Source organism: Apium graveolens, chromosome 10, assembly GCF_009905375.1.
Source record: "Apium graveolens cultivar Ventura chromosome 10, ASM990537v1, whole genome shotgun sequence".
In the NCBI taxonomy this organism is placed as follows: domain Eukaryota; kingdom Viridiplantae; phylum Streptophyta; class Magnoliopsida; order Apiales; family Apiaceae; genus Apium; species Apium graveolens.
Window position 1 is genome coordinate 86,407,851 of NC_133656.1, and position 19,857 is coordinate 86,427,707.

General features: G+C 32.3%; 1 non-coding gene across 1 annotated transcript; it reads right to left on the reverse strand.

The window, feature by feature from the left end:
* Window positions 1-19,409: 19,409 nt before the first annotated feature.
* LOC141694758 (small nucleolar RNA R71) lies at window positions 19,410-19,516 on the reverse strand. The gene has a single exon (XR_012564042.1). It is a non-coding gene; the product is annotated as a small nucleolar RNA R71 (small nucleolar RNA).
* Between the last annotated feature and the right edge of the window lie 341 nt (window positions 19,517-19,857).

Below are 19,857 nucleotides of genomic sequence, written 5' to 3' on the forward strand. Positions count from 1 at the left end.
GTTAATTAATATAACATGTACATTATTTAATGGAAACGGAAATGTGTACCGGTGTGGCCAAATATACTATTTACCTTCTTATAATTACACTTTACTACATTAGTCTTTTACATGACACTAATTTTCTTGAGAGATGCAATATATAAAATGTTTTAACTCTAATGTCCCCACAAATATCATGTTCTGTTTAACAATACATGTTTGTCTAATTGTACAAACAATTAAATCTCGATACTATAATACTTTATAACTTCTGAAATATGGGTTAAATATATGTAACTTCGGTGAATCTAAAATTAAGTGATATGGTTTAATATCATATATATTAGCATGAAATATGTTAGGATAAAATATAAAGTTTGTCATACAACGATAACATTTTATTTTAATTTAATATTAGTAATAAATTATCCATTTAATATCATTCTAAGCAATAATATAACAAACTAATTGTTGGATTTTTAAACGCAGCGGGGCGTGGAAAAACACTTTTACACATACAAAATCCAAATAAAAGCATATAAATTGTGAATAAAAATTCGTGGGATCGAATCTAACCTTTTAAAATAATTCGGAGACAACGATCAGAGATCCTTAGCAGTTGCTCCTCAAGTGTGAAGCACTCCACCGGTATCCACCAAGAAAACGATGTTAAGGAGGAAGAAGGAGGTGGAGAGAATTGAGTTTTCCAAACTTTTTGGGTTTTCGGGTTTGATGTGGGTTAGAATAAAATTAGGGTCTATAATAGTGTATTTATAGGCAAAATTTTCAGCTGAAATTTTCCCATAAATAATATTATTATTATCCCATTTATTATTCTCATTAATAATTAAAACACCTTTTAATTATTAATCCTTTTTCTAAACACTTTAGAAATAATTCTCTCTCTTGATTTAATTTCCAAAAATTAAATCCTTAATTAATAATATTAAGAAATTTTCTTAATTAATTTATAATCAATTAAATCTCATTTAATCAATTATTAAATTTACCAATTAATTATTTATTTCATAAATAAATAATTATTAGCCATTATTAATTAATTCCTCCACCAATAAATCATTTTCTTTTTATGGTGTGACCCTGTAGATTCAATATTAAGCTGGTAGTAGAAATAAATAATAATAAAACTATTTTATCATTATTTATATAAATTCTCTAATTTATTAAATATGATTAATTAATTAATCACATTTATTCTACATCGTGAGTGATGCTTCTCAACATATCGCGACTATTCGGATAATATGAATTCACTGCTTAGAATACCAAGAACCTGTCAGTGAATAGTTACCGTACAATAAACTCCTTCTACCCTACAATGTCCCGATTAAATACAAGGTATGGAACTCGTGTCAAGCCTATCTAATTCAATCACTTTGCTTACCATTTACTATGCGTAGTTCTATGCAAATTAGAAACTCCTTTCTAATTTCATTTACGCTGGCCAGAGATTCCTGAACTAGCATAAGTGGATCAGCCTTGAACATTCGCTTCCTTCACTGGAAGGGGTAGATCCTTTATTGATCATACACTATCTTCGTGTACAAATTCCTATACCCAGAAGAGCCCTAATAATTGTCCCTGGAGACTAAGAACTAAACCAAAGCATAGTTTAGTGTACACAAGATGACTATGATGACCTCAAGTCTAAGAATACTTGTACAACTATCACTATGTGAACAACTGCTGACACGTGAGTGAACTCCATCAGTTGTTCAGCTGTGCGAGTCATGTTCAGTGAACTTATTCTATAATAAGCACCTACATACTAGCTATAGTGTCACCACACAAATGTCTATGAGAACAGACATCCTTCATAATGAAGCAAGCATAGTATGTACTGATCTTTGCGGATTATTAATTACCAGTTAGTAATCCTATGACCAGGAACTATTTAAGTTTAGAGTTATCATCTTTTTAGGTCTCATTATTATGATCTCATCATAATCCATAAAAAGCTTTACTCTAAACTATGGTATATCTTATTTAAACACTTAAATAGATAAAGCCCGTAATAAAAATAAAACAAGTCTTTTATTAATATCAATGAAATTAAAACAGATTACATAAAAGTTATTCCTAAATCCTCATACATGATTGGACTTAGGACATATTCCTTTCAATCTCCCACTTGTACTAAAGCCAATCACTCTGGTATCTAATACTCATCCTGTCATTATGACGATCAAAGTGACTTTCATAAAGTAGCTTTGTGAGTGGGTCTGCTATGTTGTTATGTGTGTCAACTCTAATTCAATACAATACAAGAAATGTTACCGCGCTCCCACTAACCCTTTTGTAGACGCGTGGTTCATCTACGTTTTTTATAAAATCAAACTCTTTGATTGTCTCATCAAAACGAATGTTCCATCTTTCGAGAAGCTTGCTTTAAACCACATATGGTTCGCAACAGCTTACACACTAGGTTTTAATTTCCCTTGGAAAGAAAACCATATGGCCATCTGCCAGATGTCATAGTCGTAGTAAGCAGCATTCGCAAGCAAAATCCGAACTGATTTTAACAGGGCTACAGGTAAAAGGTTTCATCAAAGTCAATCCATTGCCTTTGTTTGAATCCTTTTGCCACAAGCCTGGCCTTAAAGGTCTCCACCTGGCCATCTGCTATAATCTATCTTTTGTATACCGTATACATAGATTCCATTCTGGATTTCATGGCACTATGCCATTTCTCTGAGTCAACACTACTCATAGCCTCATTATAGGTAACAGGGTCGTCATCATCAATGATCGACAACTCATTGTCATTCTTAATGACAAGGCCATAATACCTCTCAGGTTGGCGAGACACTCTCCCTGATCTATGAATGGGCTGTTCCACAAAAGGTTGTTCAGTCAGAACAGGTGTTTCCACTTGATCCGTAGTAGTTTGTGCTTCTTGAACTTCATCAAGTTCAATTTTGCTCCCACTATTTCCTTCAAGGATAAACTCCTTTTCCAAGAAGGTAGCATGTCTGGAGACAAACACCCGATGATCGATGTAAAAGTAATACCCTAAAGTCTCTTTAGGATATCCCACAAAACTACATTTTCGGATCGATATTCCAGCTTATTTGGGTCAACTTTCTTGACATAAGCTGGACATCCCCAAATCTTAACGTGTTTAAGACTCGGTTTTCTTTCTTTCCATATCTCATACGAAGTTTGAGGAACAGATTTTGGAAGGCACCTTATTCAGTAAATATGCTGAGGTTTCCAATGCATAACCCCATAGGAATACTGGAAGATTTGCATAGCTCATCATGGACCGAACTATGTCTAACAAAGTTCGATTTCTCCTTTCAGATACTAATCTGGAGGAGTCCACTGGGAGACTATACCATTTACTTTGAGATAATCTAGAAACACTCCATTAAAGTATTCACCACCTCGATCTGATCGAAAAGTTATAATACTATGTTTGGTTGTTTCTCCACTTCATACTTATACTCTTTGAACTTTTCAAAGGCTTCAGACTTGTGTTTCATCAAACACATATCTGAATCTAGATCTATTATCCATGAAAGTAATGAAGTATGAAAATCCACCCATGGCTTGCGTAGACATTGGTCCACATACAACTGTGTGTACCATTCCTAGTAAATCTACAGCCCTCTCTCCATGTCCACTAAATGGAGACTACAGTGCCACTATAAAGTGAGATTTTCATCATCCCTTTTTCTTTTATTAGTTTGTTCAATCTGAAGTAAATTATGTCACATATATACAGACCATTATTTAAAGTACCACGTCCATAAAGAATATTATCTCTAAGAATAGAACATTCATTATTCTCAATAATAAATGAAAATCCAGCCAAGTCTAACATGGGAATAATATTCCTCACAATCGAGGGAACAAAATAACAATTATTTCAAACAATAGTCTTGCCCGTAGGCCTATGTAAATGAAATGATTCTACATCTTCAGCAACAACTCTTGCTCCATTTCCATCAGTAGAATCACCTCCTCTTCCTCAAGAGTCCTACTTCTCCTTGGTCCCTGCAACAAATTGCAGATTTGAGAACCACAGGCGGTATCTAATACCCAAGTAGAAATTTGATTTAATGACATATTCATTTCTATCATGAACATACCTGAATCAGAAGCGGTAGTCTCACTACCCTTCTTCTTCAATTCTGCAAGGTAGACCTTGCAGTTCCTCTTCCAGTGCCCCACCTTGTTATAGTGAAAGCAAACAACTTTGCTCTCGGGGTCTTCAGCTTTTGGTGGAACCGGCGTTTTCTCACCTACTTTCTTCTTCTTGGAAGGGTTCCTCTTCCTTTTCTTAGGATTGGAACCTTCACCAATTGGAAGAATAGAACTCTTCTTAGGGGGAAAATTCGATTCCGCAGTCTTCAACATGTTGTGGAGTTCAGGCAGGCTGACATCCAACTTATTCATGTGAAAGTTCACAACAAACTGCGAGAACGAACTCGGAAGCGATTGCAAGACCAGGTCTTGGCTCAGCTCCCCATCCATGACAAAACCAAGTTGTCCAAGACGTTCAATCAAATTGATCATCTTAAGTACATGGTCATTCGCAGATGATCCCTCAGACATCCTACTACCGAACAGCTCCTTCGATATCTCATATCGAGCTGTCCTCCCCGCCACATCATACAACTCTTGTAGATGCATGAGGATAGTGTGAGCATCCATATGCTCATGTTGCTTCTGTAGCTCAATGTTCATGGAAGCTAGCATGATGCATTGAGCAACATTTGCATCATCTATCCACTTACGATACACAACATGTTCATCATTATGCGCATCGCTAGCAGGTTCAGTAGGCTTAGGTGAGTCAATCACGTATTCCAGCTTCTCAATCCTGAGAACAATTCTCAAGTTTCGAAGCCAGTCAGCATAATTAGGACCAGTCAATTTGTGAGCATCCAGTATGCTCCTGAGTGATAGTGTAGAAGACATAACGTACAAAGTAAATTTGTAAATGATAAACACATAACAACACTTAGAAAATATTCGATTTCATTTCAAAACACTATATGAATCGGGTCTTTATTCATAAGTGGCTCCCACTAGTTTTCCTAATTTATTCAACCCCCTACGTGAAAAATTAAGCATTCATAATGCTAGTGGGAATAGGGATCCTACATTCCATTACACAACCCCGGCTGTAGCACGAACCGCCATGCAATGTTTAATAGGCAGACAACTCTTGTCAATTACATCTCATGTTATTCCCTAATCAAACTTTAGCCTCTTGAATAATTGAGTCTCGGCTGTAGCACGACAAACTCAATATTCTAAGTCAAGTCTAACCCAATATTCCGTACAGTTGAATCAGTCCCCAAAGGCCCACGGTTGTAGCACGTACCGACCTTTAGATTCTTATTCAATGTACACATCTCTATGTAATAGACAAGTATTTCTTATTTCGAAATCAAAGCCCTCGGCTGTAGCACGAACCGACAATGATTCAAAAATAAGAACTACTTTTTTATCATGTTGGAAGGCTATGACCGACACAAGCCCGTTGTATCATTGGCCAATTACTACTTGATATTATTTAATTTTAGAGGGATTATATTACGTTACAATCATAATCATATTATAAAGAGATTCTTCCTTTTAAATTAAATATTTCAAATCAATAATCAATAATCAGACGATTCCCAGATCGGGTGGAGCATTGTCAAGAGGCGTCACTTAATAACCCTTTCTTACAGATAGAAATCTGTTGTTGACAGAATCATCCTTTCTCTCATATCGAAAATTCATATTCAATTACGTGTTTCATAAACACAAGAATCTCATGATTGTATTCATAATATTATTCTTAAGGTTATGAAACAATTTCACTATACTAGGTTGTCTAACAAACGCCTTATGTTTATTTAAGTTCACCTAAATCTATCATCGCATGATAAACTAAGCATATATCACATATATCAACATGAATAAACATCAAGGTAGGCATGTTACATCATCTAGCACATTGGTCTAAGCAATATACATCTCTATGTATCACATGAAGCATTTAAAAGCAACTAAAATAGTCAAAAATAGCTTTGAAACACTTCATGGAAATATAAACAGTTTAAAACTTTTATATAAACTAAAATTGATCACTCCATTAGATTCGTCTCGGAAAAACGAATCCAACGGTATATTGCACGCCTAAAACGGAGTTACGAAACTCCCAGAAAATCAATTTTAAAATCAACAGACGGGCTGTAACGCATTACAGGAACGCGTTACTAGCCCTGTAACGCATTCCGGTGATGTGTTACACCCCTTTTAAGCCATTAAAGGGTGTAACGCATTCCGCGAATGCGCCACAGGTGTGTAATGCATTCCCGGAATGCGTTACACCCCTATATTTTTTTTTTTTGCAGCAGCGGTCTTCTTTTTCCTTTTCTTGATTCCCGTGCCGCCGTACTAACTGTTGTACCTGTGCTTTGCTGTCTCCTTGCTTTCCGTGCAGCAACACAAAAACAGCAGACAAGCAGATATATACATACATACTTTATATTATATATATATATGATTTATTTAATTACGAATTTAATTGCAAGAACTTCAATAATTCATAATAAAAAATCTATACATCCTAAAATTATGAAAAAAATACCCAGACGATCTACAACACTTGTAGAACCCAGATCAACATTCAAAATTATTATGAAAAACGATTTCTCATCAGACAAAATTAATCCATGATATAACTTGTTAAAATCATAATTAATTCATACAAGCACATAAAATTCTGAAATTTTTACCACAGATCTATATGCATACAACCTATGCTCTGATACCATTGTTGGATTTTTAAACGCAGCGGGGCGTGGAAAAACACTTTTACACATACAAAATCCAAATAAAAGCATATAAATCGTGAATAAAAATTCGAGGGATCAAATCTAACCTTTTTAAAATAATTCGGAGACAACGATCAGAGATCCTTAGCAGTTGCTCCTCAAGTGTGAAGCACTCCACCGGTATCCACCAAGAAAACGATGTTAAGGAGGAAGAAGGAGGTGGAGAAAATTGGGTTTTCCAAACTTTTTGGGTTTTCGGGTTTGATGTGGGTTAGAATAAAATTAGGGTCTATAATAGTGTATTTATAGGCAAAATTTTCAGCTGAAATTTTCCCATAAATAAAATTATTATTATCCCATTTATTATTCTCATTAATAATTAAAACACCTTTTAATTATTAATCCTTTTTCTAAACACTTTACAAATAATTCTCTCTCTTGATTTAATTTCCAAAAATTAAATCCTTAATTAATAATATTAAGAACTTTTCTTAATTAATTTATAATCAATTAAATCTCATTTAATCAATTATTAAATTTGCCAATTAATTATTTATTTCATAAATAAATAATTATTAGCCATTATTAATTAATTCCTCCACCAATAAATCATTTTCTTTTTATGGTGTGACCCTGTAGATTCAATATTAAGCCGGTAGTAGAAATAAATAATAATAAAACTATTTTATCATTATTTATATAAATTCTCTAATTTATTAAATATGATTAATTAATTAATCACATTTATTCTACATCGTGAGTGATGCTTCTCAACATATCGCGACTATTCGGATAATATGAATTCACTGCTTAGAATACCAAGAACCTGTCAGTAAATAGTTATCGTACAATAAACTCCTTCTACCCTACAATGTCCTGATTAAATACAAGGCATGAAACTCGTGTCAAGCCTATCTAATTCAATCACTTTGCTTACCATTTACTATGCGTAGTTCTATGCAAATTAGAAACTCCTTTCTAATTTCATTTACGCTGGCCAGAGATTCCTGAACTAGCATAAGTGGATCAGCCTTGAACATTCGCTTCCTTCACTGGAAGGGGTAGATCCTTTATTGATCATACACTATCTTCGTGTACGAATTTCTTTACACAGAAGAGCCCTAATAATTGTTTCTGGAGACTAAGAACTAAACCAAAGCATAGTTCAGTGTACACAAGATGATTATGATGACCTCAAGTCTAAGGATACTTGTACAACTATCACTATGTGAACAACTGCTGACACGTGAGTGAACTCCATCAGTTGTTCAGCTGTGTGAGTCATGTTCAGTGAACTTATTCTATAATAAGCACCTACATACTAGCTATAGTGTCACCACACAAATGTCTATGAGAACAGACATCCTTCATAATGAAGCAAGCATAGTATGTACTGATCTTTGCGGATTATTAATTACCAGTTAGTAATCCTATGACCAGGAACTATTTAAGTTTAGAGTTATCATCTTTTTAAGTCTCATTATTATGATCTCATCATAATCCATAAAAAGCTTTACTCTAAACTGTGGTATATCTTATTTAAACACTTAAATAGATAAAGCCCGTAATAAAAACAAAACAAGTCTTTTATTAATATCAATGAAATCAAAACATATTACATAATAGTTATTCCTAAATCCTCATACATGATTGGACTTAGGACATATTCCTTTCACTAATGATAACCGATCTTCTATATAATTATAAATTTTATCGACATTTTATATTTAATGTAAAATACATTTGATCGAAAATGACAATAGTTTATCCATAGTAAATTTAATTAGAATATATTAAAGGTCATACAAATTTTAAAGGTAAATAATGCTTAAAAACTTAAATTCTGTACCGTACTTAATTTATACATTAACAATTTATTTTATTTTCCAAAATTGTAACTTTAGAAACGTAAATAATAAATAATCATCCTTCTAATTACATTATCGGAAAACAAAAAATATATAGATACACCGTATTCCTTTTTATAAATGAAAAAAAATCGCAAAACCGTATTTTGAAATGATCATCCTATTAATTATATTAATGAACAATTAAAAAATATATAGATGTACCAAAAAATATGATCGTGATACGCAAAGAAAATTACAGGAACTATTGCTTAGTAAAACACTTGAATATAAATGAAAGGATTTTATTTTCCAAAAAGTTTTGAGTGTTAAACAAAATGTGTACTTAAATTTTTAATGGTTACATGTGTTCTTATGGATCATAAGAGGAGACCTTAGTAACAATCGGAAAAAATTTGTTAAGTAGCATAAGAGGTACAATACCTCATTTATCTTGCTTAACGGGTATAGGTAATCGCAAAAATGTTACATCTGAATGAGCCATAAAAATTTGATATACTCTATTTACTATGCAGAGTTTGATGGTCAGTGGTCATTTTACAAATATTTGACAATGACTCTTCAATGATGCAGAAGAACATGTGTCTGTATTCAAGTAGACAACCAACAACTCGCTAATATAGTTTAATTTAGTAGACTATTGAGAAGGTAAAACGTGAAGAATTAACTATAATGGAATAGTTCCTAACAGAATGACGTTTGAAGCCTCAGATTTTAAATTAACGGTGTCTCAAAAATTTGGCCTTAATCTGGTGCCTCAAATTTATAAGTTTACCCAACTTAATTTTATAATATATATTATTCCACGGCGCCGATACACCGTCTCACATTTCATTATGAGTTTCTGCACCACCACCTGATTTTACCAAAATGCTCATTATTAAATGACGTAATTAATTTTATACCAATGTGAAATATCCTTGTAAAAGAACTAAATCATTATTTTATATTTGATTAATTAGAATTATTAAACACTAATAATCGCATGTCCAACATTTTTCAATATTCTTAATAATAATATAAAATAATTATGTGTATTAGATTTAGTTATTTAAGTTTTTTTGAAATCGGATTTGAAATCATAATACAGTATAATTTTAACAAATTAGTATGTTTACTCAAGTTAATTATATATATTACTCGACGGCGTCTCACGGCGCCGTCTCGCTTTTCATTATGAGTTCTTGCATCAGTACATGATTTTACTAAAATGCTCATTACTTGACGTAATTAATTTTACACCAACGTGCCTTGTAAAGAAATAAGCATTATTGTATTTTTGATGATTAAATGTTATTAAACACTACAATAATCGCATGTCCTTTTTAATACTCTTGATAATAATATATAATAATTATGTGTTATTGTTTTAGTTTTTAAAAGTTTTTTTAAAATATGATTTGAAAATTTATCACAATAGATATATTGTGATGAATTATATATTATATATTATAATTTATAATAATATATAATAATTATGTGTTATTGTGTGTATATGTGTATGTATAGATTGGATTGAATTGGATGGAAGGGGGGGGTGAAGAAGAGGAAGCAGAGAAGGAAAAACGAACCTGAGTGTGTATGTGTGTGTGAAAAAAAGTGTGTTTTAACTTTTGTATGTGTATATATAAAATCAAGAATTAAAGTACAATTGTTTTCAAATTGGAATTGAGAAAAAATTAAATTAAAATAATATAATTGTTGTTTGAAAGCTTCCTTTTGAGAAAATTACAAATCGTAGATTATATACAGACGATGGTCAAAAATATCATTTTTCAAAATAATATGACAAAAATACTACTTTGTAAAATTGTTGGCCAAAAATATCAACCTAATACATATTTGAAGAATAGGTAATCTAATACGCATTTGATGAATGAGTATCATGTAAAAAATAACAAAAAAAAAATCAATAAGAGAGACACGCATTATCAGCGTATCATAACTTTTGAAGTAATGATATGTATCTATGTAATGCGTATCATCATTTTATATTTCTTCGATCTTTTTGAAAAACTTTTTTAACATTAGTTACCCATTTCTTAAATTCGTATTACTAATACCCGTATTGTAAATGCTTATTAGAGTGATATTTTTTACCAAAATTTTCAAAAGTGATATTCTTGTTACATAATCTAAAAAAATTGTATTTTTATCATATCTTTCATATTTTCTTATTTTCCAAAATTATGATAAAAGGAACTTCGATAGAATTTAATGTTACTACAAACTTTTTTTCTTTAAAATAAATGTTTGTATAAACTTGAATAATTTATCTATCTTAAATGTGACCGAAAATAATTCAATAGAGGTTAATAATTTGTGGAGTTACCCGCACACCTTCAATATGCCTTTCTGGGACCATAAAAGACTTATCTGGTAATAGTATCGTCAGCTTTCACTCACTTAACACGAACTTAATCTTTTTTTCTAGTGTACTCTCGAGCTTTCAGAAAGGATCTTAGCCAAACGTTTACCGACTTCACGAGACCATTTCGAACATTTTATTTTTGAAAAATATTTATTATTTTTTCCAATTTATTATGCACAACACGAATACTTCTTAGTACACTTTTTGAAATTTATGAAATTTCTTTACACGAACGGTCCATGACGTGATTCATGTTCGGAATTTGACAAAGTATACATCCTGAATCAATCTGTCTACCATATATCGTATATAATTTGTGGGTTGTGATAAAAAAAATTAGTGATAGAGGATTCTAAATACAATATGCTAAATTTTATATTTTTTCTAGTAATTATATGACACGAGCTTGTTCTTGTCTCATATAATTTTTGTTTGTAATTGGAATATTCAAGGATGTGGCCAATATTTGTCATTGTATTATTAATAAAATTTATGACTTTATAAATTTGCTTGAACTTAATTAGATATCTGATAAAGTATAAAGGGAAGAGATAAAATGGATTTTTATTATAATAAGACATGTTCATGATTACAATGTAAGAGGGACTTATATAGCCAACAACCAAACAATAATAAAAGAGAACATTCTAATAAGGAAACTATTATAATAATAAAATTATTCAATAACAATAATATTATATATGTTAACTATGAATGTATTGATATTTAACAATTTTGTAATTAGAGTCAATTTAAAATGGCTAAATTGTTGTGAATAACAGGTTATGCTTATATATATTTTATTTTAGATGGAAATTGGTTTCGTAAAAAACATTGAATCGATTATATATTATTATATATTTAATACGGCAACATGTTTTTCAATTAAAACATTTTTATTCCAGATCAGCTCTCTATTATTGGTCTGGTAGCCTCCTTTACCCTAATAAAATCCTTCAATTCTTCGATCCTTTCAAAATTTATAGCATTACATTTTTCTCTTTAATGCAAATATCCCTTTTCTATCCATCTTCTAACATTACACTTGTAAATATCCCTATCTGAGAAAGGGGATGACGAGATGTTTTTGATATCATCCGCATGTGCCCAACAGATGATTGAGTTCATCGAAAATTTCCCCCGACTATGTGTTTGATAATTTCCCAATGACTTCAATTTTGTGCATAAAATCCATCCTTTTACTGCTTAATAAATGCCTATTTGATGAGAAATCAATGAACATACCGGTGATAAGTACGTCTCAGATTATAAAATCTCGAACTTTGTTTCCACTTAAAAAATACTATGTGATTATTACATCTTTTTTTAATGGTCTCATAGCTTATGTCATAATGTTTGGAAAGTAGGCCTAAATATACATATCATATATGTTAGTTGTTATGATCTTCATATGCAATTAATTACATATATTAAATAACATTACATTACATATCCTACATATATGGCACTTTTATAGTGCCGTGTTGAACCAGTTTTTTGGGCTAGTATCAGTATCAATTTATACTCCATTTGTGGTGTTTGAATGAATGCCTACCTACAGTATCAAACTAAAGTTCACTACATATTTGATTATCTTATACTATTACTATATGATTTAGTTGTTTTTATTTTTACTTCATGTTATCTCCCTGTCATTGAATGTTTAGTAACCTATAATTTTTATATTATTCATTTAAGTAAGGATCAAATATTGACAGTTGAGTTTTCATGTACCAATTATGGAAAATTTTCTTGATAGACAATTATGGTGTGATCCTGATTGTATTATTTCTAACTAATCCCTTGTAATTTATGTCATTTTCCTGCCCAATCTCACACTAATGATCTTAATTCTTGGATTTCAGCTAGGAAAAGCAATAGTATAGGTTAGGAATTAAACCTAAATTCTGATGATAAACAAAACTATATTTGCATAATTATGTTAAGAGAAAATACAACCTCCTACTGTTATCCGTCCTAAGGGATAGAAATTGGAGGAGTAGCCCATCAAATGATGTGGTCATTGTAACATCTTCTCTGAGAACTCAATAAATAGATAACAATGAAATTATTCATTCAGAAGTCATGTTGACTCAATGGATAATTTAGAATAGGATGGCTAAGTGTAGATATTTGATGCCATGTGATTTAGATTAAGTGAAGTGAATCTTCAACTGCCAAATGAAGAGAAGCATCAACTGCTATATACGTCAGCCTATCAACTGCTAATCAAGTGACTATCAATGGCTAAGGGAAGCTATAGCTTCCAATGGCTAAGGAGATCTACGACTAACACCTATCAATGGCTAATGCAGATTATAGTTACTGATATTGACGTGACAGTGGTCAAAACCTAGGACTGTCACAACACATAGGCTGATAGGTATCTCAGAAAAGAAGATGAGAAGTCAAGACAAACTTTGTATGTGATCTTGCATTTTGAAGAAGAAGGAGAAGAAGAAGAAACTTTCCATTTCCGTGCATGGAAATTTGGAGAGATATCCAATATTGTATACCAAGATAATATCTATCCTCATTTATCAAGCATCACGAGAAAGAGAATGAAGAAGCAAACTTGTTGGACCTCGAAGACTGTAATATGTATTGTCTAGCAAGCTTTGTAACTTGGTAATATATAAACCAACTAACAACAGTGTTTCACTTAAGAAACAGGTTTTATATTTTCATACAGCTTGAGAGAGATATCCTCCTATGAGTGAAACACTGTAAACCGTAACTGTGAGATTACTCTTGTAATTATAATAAATTATTTTTCAAAAATAAACCTCAAGTGGCAAGTCAAAAAATAAACAACCTGAAATTATAAATATTTGTGTTCATCTTTCCTCTCCCATGCATAAATTAACTTTAAAATTTTAATTTGTATTCAACCCCCTTCTACAAATTAAGCTAAGTTAATTGTTAGTGAATAAAAGTAACCTAAACATTGCAAATGTGGTGCTTCTATATATATATATACATCTAAGTGTATACTATTTTATCTCCACTAAATATATTGCATTTTGTTCGTAGAATGTCTTTAGCCTCTTCCGTTGGTTTTGTTAAGTGGCATTTATGACACTTATTTATGCTCTAATAAGTTTTGAGTTGGTTTATTTGTACTCAAATTATTTGTGTTTTAACGTGTTTTCAAGTATTTTTGCATTTCTGGCTTTACTTCGTGAATCAGGTGAATTAGCATTGTTTTGATGCTAATATGGTGTTTAGGATGTGCTGGAATAAAAGCTTGAAAGACTGGCTCGAAGCTGCAAGGAATAACGAAGAAGAAAAAAAGAATTTTTGGAAGGCAGGGACTAAAATCCTGATTCAACTACAATTCGATTTGCTGGACTCCTGGGATGCATGGACTGCTATATAAACATACCTTAGGTCGTTTTTCGGAGACATCAAACAAGGAAAAGACGACAAGAGACCTTTTGGGCACAATTTAACAAAGGCGAAGACGATCTAGTTTATTCTTGTGAACCTTTTTTTAAGTTGTAATTTGGATGCTTGTTTCTTGTTTTGCTGAACCTTTACTCTTGTTTGTACTTTGGTTATTTATTCGTATAAAGACTACATTTGCTATATCATGTTGTTATTGGAACCCACATTGGCGATGAGTTCGATTATGAGCTAATCGTTATCGTGGGGTTCTAGCGGATTTATTTATGGATTTCTCTAGTTAAAGTGTTTCGATGCCTTAGTGTGTGGTGATTGTATGATATCCTAGTTATGGTTGTGCGTATTCGTCTTGTGAGCGTCGCGAACTTATAAGATAGTGTGTTAATTCTTAATGAAGCGAAAGTGAATTTAAGGATTTAGAACTTGCCATGCTAGCATAGGTTCATGTATTGTTATGCATGATTTGTAGGTAATTTTAACCATCTTACTTGCCCTGTGTAATCAAAATAGATAACTTGTGCTTAAACCGTTATGTTGTCAAATTTTATAGACATGCAGGGTCTCAATATAATTGTTGCCTATTCAGCTTCTATCTCTTTTGTGAATGTATGGTACTCGTGCAACGAAAGTTGGCGTTTATCAGTTTCGTGTTGTCTGATTAGTGTCATCACCATTGCATGCCAAGGTTAAGAATAATAAGGCTATTGAATGAAGTACTTAATGAAGTTAGAATCCCATGTTTGTCATATATATTAACCCAGCCTATCTTATTCTCGTAGTTATAATATTTAGTTTAATTCTTAGTTATAAACAACCTCACTTTGTTATCATCTTAGCATTGAATAATAACCATACATTGTTGCTTAAGTGCATGAGTTGATTAGTTAACCAATACAGTCTCTGTGGGATCGAATCTGATTTATATCTTATATTATTTGCGAACGCGTATACTTGCGTGTAATATTAGCGCGTGTTTAGTGACTAACAAGTTTTTGGCGCCGCTGCCGGGGACTGCATTGTTAATTATTAGTTTATGTGCTTTCCATCAGTGGTCGTTAAAGTTCATTGACTCGGACATTATTACTTATTTGTTTCCTTGTTTTATTTTAGGTGATCTAGTGTGGGTGTATGCATACACGTTCGCGTACTCGTAAGAGAACACTGGATAAAGCTGAGAAAGAACTTGTGGTAGTTCGTAGGGAAGTTTTTGAGGAAGAAAAGAAGATAGAAGAAGAGAAAGTTGAAGAGCCAATTGTAGTAGCTATGGGTGATCAAGCAGAAAATCCAAAGGATTTGATGGATTGTTCTAAGCCTAAGATTAATGACATTCAGTCTAGCATCATTAGACCAGCCATCAAGGCTAACACTTTTGAGATCAAGTCAAGCACGATCCAGATGATACAGAACTCAGTTCAGTTTGGGGGTTCTCCTACCGCAGACCCCAACATGCACATCAGGGATTTCATCGAGATCTGCGACACTTTCAAGTTCAATGATGTGACTGAAGATGTTATCAACTACGTCTCTTTTCATTCTCTTTGAGGGATAAGGCAAAGTGCTGGTTACACTCTCTACCTGTGACGCCCTCCAAATCCGGGGTCTAGATTTGGGGGTCACTAGCCAATAAAATAAAATAATATAATCACAGCGGAATTATATAATAAATATGACCCCTTGCATGCAACTGGATCGATCACAGGTTATAGTATGAAATAGACACTAATACAAACCAACTGTTATTACAAACCCTAAGTCTAATTAGTTTTACAATTTATTCAAATTTTATTACAAACCTCTAGACTATTCAAGCATCCCAAACTGCCTACATGGAGAACACACCAAACTATTTACAAGCACTTGAATTCTGATCAACTTGGAACTCAAGCCTGCTCTGGCTTAGCTGAAAGATTAGAAGAATAAACAAGTATGAGCGAAGAGATGCTCGACAAGTGATATGAAGTTTGTAAGTGAACAACAATAACAATATCTGAGTAAAATCAAAAGCTGATATAAACTTTAAAGTTTAAGCGACATTTTAATCAAACACAATTATGCACCATATTGTTCCTCATGATCAGTCATAAACAGCACCGGTATCCCGCCGCCATACCGTAAATATAGGTATCGATATCCCGCAACCATACCGTAGCTATTGGATATCCATAAAAAGGCATATACTCGCCTAAGAAGATATTACACTTTCGTATAATAGCTCACGTGGACCGGTGCCTCGGCCTCTTATGCTAACCAATAACCAATTCACAAAACAATTTTGATTAAAGGAGTCGGATCAATGACATCCTTATCTATTCAACTCCCCATGTCACATGTTCCGGAGTTATCTCAACAATTGATGGCAAAATAACCAGAACAATTAGTTATTCGCTAATCCCAATTCAAAGCTCTACTGTATAGAGTAATTTGTAGCGAAATGTAAAAATATTTAACTATTCAGAACTTAGATTAGTTAGGAAATTGAAAGATTAAAGTTCAGAGTCAATAACACTTGAATGATAAGTGAAGATATAAATATTTGCATAATATGATTCGAAATAAACGTCACTTGAACGATAAGTAAAGTTAGGGGTACTTTCCTGGTATGCTCGATAACCTCTTACTATAACTCTGCTTATAGTTACTGGCTACTATCTCTGTCTAACACTTGACCGCACTCCTTGCTACTCGATTCTATAAACAAAAGGACTATCTTAACTGATAGAACCAAACTCAATCGACGTAACTATACGTCTTGACCTCTACCCGATCGTTTGTAACTAATTATGGCATTTTAAAACTGTAAACAGATAGCACACATATCATATAGCACGTAATCATGGTATTCGTATAGCACATAATCACATATTCCATATAACACATAGATCAAATAGTCAACAGATAGGCTTTAGAATGCTCAAAACTGAAATTGGGTTAATAACGGTGTTTATCGATTGAATACCGACTCAGACTGATACACAAATCAAATGACATTGCAATATAAAAGAATTTAGGATTTAAAAGTATTTTTATCGAAAGCGTAATATTTTTCTGAGTCTATACGCGTTCGTTTCGTATTAAACGGCCGAACAGTTTAATTATTATGAATAAAATAAGAAATAAATAGAATTAAATCAATTAATAATAATATTAATTAACTTTTAAATACCAAAATATAATTTTTAAAAGCTTAAAAATAAATTTTAGGAATTATCTGAATTATATATAAATAATTTATATTTATTTAACTATTTATAAATAAAAATAAAATTAATTAATTAAATGAATTAACCAATTAATTAAACTCATAATTAATTAACTAAAAGAAATTATAAATAATTAAATCAAATTACATTTTTGAAAGTAATAAAAGAAAATTTTTTTAGGAAATTAAAATAATTAAGTAAATAATTTTTAGAATTTAAAAAAAATATAAGTAAATGATTTTTAAAAATAAAATAAATAATTTTTGAAAATAAGAAAACAATTTTGAATTAAAAATAAAAAGGAAATTCGAAAACACTTTTCAGAATTTGGTTTCAGGGCTGAAGAATCAAAGTCGGGTCAAAAAAAAAAAACCCACCGGGTCGCCAAGAACCCAGGCGGGTTGGGGATGAACACCGCCGGAGTTCTGGGTTTTCCAGGATCCGGCCGGTGACTCGCCAACTCCGGCCGAGTTCCGGCATCCCTCAAAACCACTGCAAACATTGCGATTTTTAGCTCTAATCGGTTCTAAATCCTTTCCAGCAATTCGGTTTCAACCATACCAACCTCCAACCTCCAACCTCAATCCGAACTCTGATTCCGACAAAATTCGACCCCTTTCCGATGAACCAAATCGGAAAAACTCGATTTCAACCAAATCGGTACCAAAACTCGAGTTCTCGGTATCAAAACGAAGCCCAGAATAATTAAAAACTAACCCAATCATCAAACATAACCAAGAACATCACTATAATCTCAAAAAATCGAATTGAAAAATCGAAAAAACTTAAAACTCCAACTTACTCAAATTGTAATCAAAATTAACAAAACAAGATGCTAAACCACTCCTTGTAATCCCAAGAACATAAATCAATACTCAAAAGCACCAAACAATCATCCTGTAAATAAAACCGAATTTAAATAGCAAAAAAAGTGAAAAAACAAAATCACAGAAGGATTAACCTCGGTTAATGATGTTTGTATCAATAGATAGAGCTTGAACAGAGCTTAAAATCGACTATTCGAGCATCACAAACGGATCCCAGAATCACCTTTAACTTTTAATTTTAATTCCTACCCTCAAGAACACCCCCAAGAACTAATTCTTAATTTTTTTATTTTCTGGAATTTTTTTTATGAAAATAATGAAATAATAAAATCAGCTGCTATTTATATATGTACAAAAATTAATACTCCAAAGTAAATTAAGGGTATTTTTATCCCCTAATTATAATAATTAGATCCAAAAATACTAATTATGGGAAATAATTTTAAAAACGATAAAATATAAAATTAATGTCAAAATTCCCCAAAAATTGCGAATAATTCAAAAATGCAGAAATACTGGATATTTAAAATACGAATAATTTTATAAAAATAAAAATACGGATTTTGTAGGGTTTGACGTTCCGGTGGGGTCCCGGTCCGCTCGATTTTGAAAAATAACACGATACTTAAATCAACAGAAAAACCCGAATACGCATAAAATACATTCAAATGCACATACACGAGATGAAACCTGCACCTCGATAAAGACGTAATTAAAGACAAGTCCGAATTACAGATCGATTCATATAATTGCAGTTTAAACACATATTAATCAGTCGAAAAATTTTCTGGTCCGCATAGAAACACAAATAGCATTTTAAAACACGTACTATCATGGCAATAAACATTTTAACTTTATAAAACACATAATATTTATCCTTTTAACACAAAATATTCACATAATTTTCCCGGATATTACAATACCAGTTGGATCTATCACCACTTGGTAAGACTGCCGCAATCAGGAATGCTCTTACTCAGTTTGCTCAACAAACTGGAGAATCTCTATGTGAGGCTTGGGATCGATATAAGGAGATGCTAAGGAAGTGCCCACACTATGGTATGCCTGATTGGATGATTATCAACTGTTTCTATAATGGATTGGGTCCTACTTCTAGACCAATGTTTGATACAGCATCAGGAGGAGCCTTGTGGGCTAAGAGTTACGATGAAGCTTATGAACTTATTGAATTGATGGCTACTAATGAGTACCAGAATCCTTCCCAGAGATTGACTCAGGGGAAAGTTACAGGAATTCTGGAGTTGGATGCAGCAACTGCTGTCACTGCCCAACTTAAGGCTTTGACGATGAAGGTGGACACCTTGGCGAATTATGGAGTTAATCAAATCTCTAGTGTTTGTGAGCTATGTGCTGGATCCCACGAGACCGATCAGTGCGCAATTT